This window comes from Schistocerca piceifrons, chromosome 3 (genome assembly GCF_021461385.2).
Source record: "Schistocerca piceifrons isolate TAMUIC-IGC-003096 chromosome 3, iqSchPice1.1, whole genome shotgun sequence".
Classification (NCBI taxonomy): Eukaryota; Metazoa; Arthropoda; class Insecta; order Orthoptera; family Acrididae; genus Schistocerca; species Schistocerca piceifrons.
Window position 1 is genome coordinate 492,382,248 of NC_060140.1, and position 6,000 is coordinate 492,388,247.

Genomic DNA, 6,000 nt, shown 5'->3' on the forward strand with positions numbered 1-6,000 from the left:
TACAGATCAGCGCATTTAATTGGAAACGTTTATTGACGGACTCTGATCAATTGCCTGCAATGCTACTCTACTAAATATTATGAATAAGGGTCGGCAGCCTCTCTTTGATCTGAGATACAGGGCTAAATTCAGTAATTACAAATCATGCAGCTGTCTGACTACTTTCAGAAAAGATTCCGACATCCCGCTGGACTGAAATAATTTCGCAGTTACCAGTTTTGTATAGCATATTCAGCTGGCTAATAGAACCAGGCGCTGAAAATTACCATAGCAACAAAACAAGAATACAGTTCAAAGTCAACATACAGAAGGAAAGGTCATTCAAAGAAACCTGCTAAAATTTGTAGCTGCTTACAAATGCGTTCTAATCAGGCTGCGTAACTATGCAATATCGTCTCAATTGTGCGACCAGATTCATGATTTACTGTCGGAAGGATCGCAGTTCGTAGTAATTGACGGAAAGTCATCAAGTAAAAAAGAAGTGATATCTGGCGTTCCGTAAGGAAGCGTAATAGGCCCGCTGCTGTTTCTAATTTACGTAAACAATTTATGAGTCGATCTGAACAATCGTCTTACACTGTATGTTGTCATTTACCTTCTACTACTGTTATCAGAAGATCAAACCCGATCGGAAAATGATTTAGAGAAGATATCTACATGGTGAGAAAAGTGACAATTGACGCTAAATAATGAAAAGTGTGAGGTCATCGACATGAGTACCAAAACAAATCAGTTAAATTTCGGCTCCATGATAAATCGCAGAAGTCTAAAGGTTGAGAGTTCAACTAAATACCTGGGAATTGCAACTATGAACAACTTAAATTGAAACTACCCCACAGACAATTTTGTAGGGAAGGCAAATGGGAGACTGCGTTTTCCTGGCGGAACACTTAGATGATGAAACAGGTCTACTAAGCAGACTGCCTACACTATGCTTGCCCATTCTCTGCTAGAGCACTGCCGTGCAGTATGGCATCCTTACCAGATGTGATTGACAGAGGACATCGAAAAAATTCATGGAAGGGCAGCTCGTTTTGTATTATCGCGAAACATACGAGAGAGTGTTGTGGGAATCGTTCAAACAAAGGCGTTTGTCGTTGCCGCAATATCATTTCATGAAATTTCAATATCCAGCATTCTCCTCCGAGTGCGCAAAAAAATTTTTCACCAACTCACATGGGAAGAAATGATCATTGTAAAAAAACGTAGAGAAATCAGAGAAAGCACGGAAACAATGAAGTGTTCATTTTCCCGGCGTTGTGTTTGAGAGAGGAACGTTAGAGAAATAGAATGAAAGTCGTTCGATGAACCCACTGACAAGTATTTAAGTGTGAATTACAGAGTATTCGTGTATATTAGAAACAAACGAAATATATTGGTATCAATCACATACAGTTAATGTTCCGGAGAAATACTAAGGCTTTATCTTTTCTTTGTGTAGTGTGCGCTGAAGAGATCATCCTTGATGACTAATTCTTCTTGGATGGCATGTAAGGATGAAACACTTTATTTATTACAGATTCAGTTAGGCTTGGGCACTCAATGGGTCCTTTAGCCTGCTGTCTTTGGTGATGTCTATCTCCTGTGGAGGGTGAGATGTGTCTAAGTTACGGGTGACCACTTCCTCGTGCTATGACAGATTGCCTATGGGGGGTGAAACGTCATTGACTTCGGTACTCGATACTTTTGCGATCTTGCAGGGTTTACCGTTCCTACCGAATCTAATTGTCGAACTTCGTCCTTAAGGGCATCGATTTTATCAAAAACTCGTAGAGCCTTGTCATGGACCTTCTCTTGTATAGTGGTCTCGTGGAGTGCGGTGCGGATTTCGACGTTTCTTGTCCACCATGGAGCTCCTCTGATCCATCGATAGCAAATGTTTCGCAGCGCTTGGAGTTTGTTGTAGTTGGAGACACAGTAGTTCCCCACGAGGTTGAGCCATATATCATTGTGGGTTCCACAGTTGCCTTATACAATTGGAGTTTAGTCTTAGGGTCGAGATCCTTACTCTTCAGGATCGGAATCAATGACCTGGCCATCTTTAGCCTTTATCTACGATAATTACGAAGGCCGATGCAGTGAACTGCGGACAGGGGGAGCTAGGTGGAGGTGTGAGTCGGCCGAGGATCGTGCCAAGATAGGCCGCGCGTTTGAGATGGACACTATGTCGGGGTGGTACAGTGGTTAGCGCAACTGCTTCGTAAGCAGGCGATCCCGGATTCGAGACGCGGTCCGGCACGCCGTTTCAATCGTCGCCCCTGATTCCGCATAAAGTCCCGATCCACCTGATAACAGTAGTTCTTTCCCTTTCCTTTCTCCCCTCTTCACGTTCAATTTACATACAATGAATTAAAATTTGTAGCAATGCCAGAATTCGAACATGGATCTCCTACTTACGAAGCAGATCCGCTAAATGGTGCGCCACACTGGTACATTGGCAATCACACTTTCATGGATTACCCTAGAACTTCTCCCTCCCTGATTCCAATTCCAATTCACACCTCAGGCCATTTCTGTTCACCATCTCAATTCGCATCAATATTGCAGAGCTCTCCCCACTAGAGCAGCATCAATGAGGGAAATGGGGTTAATTATGCACCTCACGTACCTCAGGCGGCGAGGAACACAGCGGCACACACCTTTTAGTATCCCAATTAGTGGATGAATGTGTCACCACTACCAACAGAGACGTCCAGCTGAACAGCGAAATGTTTGATTCTGGTCCGTGGATCACCTCGAATGAGTGTGCAAGCACTTTCTAGTATTGCAGGAATCACAGCTGTGTGCGGATACCCGGCACCTGGGAGATCGGACAGGCTTTTGCGACCTTGTTGCAGCGATGACAGACGCCTTGCCAAACGATCCACTGCGCTTTCGTTCACTGTCATGTCTCCGTAGATATTCTGCAAGCGCCTATGAATATCTGCAGTGCTCTGGTTTTCCACTAAAAGAAACTCAATGACATCTCTCTGCTTGAAACGCACCTCCGTTACAGACGTCGTTTTGAAGGCGATTTACAGCGCTTCCATCTATTGGAATTTCCTGAAACTATAAAGGCCCAAGCTGGAATATTCCACAGAAACTGACCGAGAAAAAAATGTATTGCATATCTTTTTGAACGTCCCCCTTATGTGCATCATCCGTACCGTTCTTTCCTTCTTTCTCTAACAAGGGAACCTCCCCATCGCACCCCCCTCAGATTTAGTTGTAAGTTGGCACAGTGGATAGGCCTTGAAAAACTGAACACAAATCAATCGAGAAAACACGGAGATGTTGCATGGAACTATTAAAAAAATAAGCAAAATATACAAACTGAGTTGTCTATGCGCAACATAGGCAACATCTAGGATAGTTTGCGTTGAAGAGCGCTGTGGTCCCGTGGTTAGCGTGAGCAACTGCGGAACGAATGATCAACGGTTCAAATCCGCCCTCGAGCTAAGATTTTAATTTCTTATTTTCTCAAAGTTATGATCTGTCCGTTCGTTCATTGGAATCTCTGTTCACTGTAATAAGTTTAGTGTCTGTGTTTTGCGACCGCACCGCAAAACCGTGCGATTAGTAGACGAAAGGACGTGCGTCTCCAATGGGAACCGAAAACATTTGATCGCAAGGTCATAGGTCAACCGATTCCTCCACAGGAAAACACGTCTGACATATTCTATGCGACACTGGTGAAGGCATGTGCGTCACATGACAGGAATACGTTGTCGACCCACCTAACTTGTACACTTGGCAAATGGGTAAAAAGATTCTTCTACCTTGCCCGATTTAGGTTTCCTTGTGGATGTGATAATCACTCCCAAAAAAGTGATGAAAACATAAGAGTTTGTCACATAAACTGAAAATAAAATATTGAACTTTTCACTGGAGGCAGGACTTGAACCAAGGATCTCTCGTTCCGCAGCTGCTCACGCTAACCACTTGACCACTGCGCTGCTGAGATCGCGCCCTCCTTGATGTTGCCTATCTTGCGTATGGACTACTCAAATTGTATATTTTATTATTTTTTCATAGTTCCACACAACTTCTTCCTGTTTACTCGATTGATCTGTGTTCAGTTTTTCAAGGCCTATCCACTGTGCCAACTTATAACTAAATCTGAGGGGGGTGCGATGGGGAGATTCCCTTGTAAGTAGGCGAAAGAGATACTGGCAGAAATAAGGCTTTTGGAGTGGGTTGTGAATTGTGTGCGGACAGATCAGTTGACTGCAGGTTCGCGTCCTGATCCGATACACAGAATACACAGAATAAGAAAGATAACATAATGTGGAGAATACTCTCAGAGCAGAAGAACGTTCTCTGAGAAAGTTCTCAATTTCGTATGAATAAAAATTTCGCAGCATGTTCTCTGGTGAGGGAGTTCCTTGTCACTACCTCCCCTCTTGAAAAGGTTCTCGACGTGTGTCGTCTGCTGCGTCCGACGCAGAACATCGCATAACCATAACATTTCCCTCAGTTCGCTCAAACAGGCGAACTATTCAATGTACAGATATAGAAATGGCATCAGTGTGTTCTGCAAGAGCTATACTGCGCTTAGATTTTACTATTGAGTGAGGTAACAAATTACTACGCAGATTATGGATAGTTTACGAAAATGCATTTTCTGATAATATTACCGAGTTTTCGAAATGCGGGAAACTTTTTATGAAATGTTTTCATTTTCACTTCGGTTGGACTGTCGTCCCCACTTCTTTCATGATTTTCTGGAAGGAAGTTCGTCAGCCAATAATGTTGTACTGCTAAATCCGTATGTACTTGTACAGATTCTCTCTCCAGTACTTCTTCAGGCTACATATATCAATTTTTTACCTTCTAAGCGACATAAATTCTGCCATTTTTAATGAAAGAACTCCGTAAAACGTCATCTCAGTAGAACTCACTCAGCTTGAAATCTGCTCCAGAGTTCATTTCACAAAATGGGGAATGTTCTGCTTTCTTTATTCGTCTTGAGCAACTTCCACCACCGTTTTACTCAAGCTGAGGACACTCCCAGGTGAAATATGTTCTCGAACTCGCCTTTTGCATGCTAACCTAAGAATGTTCTCTAAAATTCCGAGAATAAAGTACATTGTCCGTTTTATTCAAACAACCCAGTGACACGAAATTTCAAGAACAGCGTCCTATGTGAACTACTTGCTTGGCTACACATGAAAATTTTGTGGTGTTCACGTTTGCAGTGATTCTATAATACAAAGTCTAGTACATAAATTTCAAGAGACGTGACCAGTGTTAGAAAAGAAGTATGTAAAGCAAACTGTTTAACTGACAGTGTGCTAGACGGTTTAGGAGAACCCTCGAAACTAACCGAGAATATCGATGTTCCATTTAACACTTCAAACTGGCGCGCCAGTAAACACCTGCTCTCAGAACTGTATACGAGCATAAATCGAAAGCTTACAAATTAGCGGCGGGTACTCGACGTCGGTACTGAAACTGGCTATTGCACTCTATGCATGATGGAGTTGATCATGAGATGCTCTTTTCTTTCTGATGAAGCGAGCATCGTTTATCGGATTAAATGCATTCGCAGAACAATCTGCGTTGGAATTCTGAGAATCGTATCAGTTGCATTAAAGCCCCTAAATGATGGGAAAACAGCAATGAGATTTACAGCACTAGCTATTGGACCGATGTTTTTCAGAAAACTGTAAAAAATATACTGCAACCGTTTTTCAGACAACTAACAAATAAGGGAAAGACCTACAGTTACTTCCCAGAGGTCAATGAAAGAGCATGCAGCGCCAATGCATCTGTGACATTATGTTGTTTCAATGATAAGATAGTTGATTGACGTTCTCTTTTCCCGTTTCTAAATTTATGCGGTTTTTATCTGTCGAAATGTTGAAAGATATAGTATACAGAACAGTCGCCATTGTTGTTGTTGTCTTCAGTCCAGAGACTGGTTTGATGCAGCTCTCCATGCTACTCTATTTTGTGCAAGCTTCTTCATCTCCCAGTACTTACTGCAACCTACATCCTTCTGAATCTGCTAAGTGTATT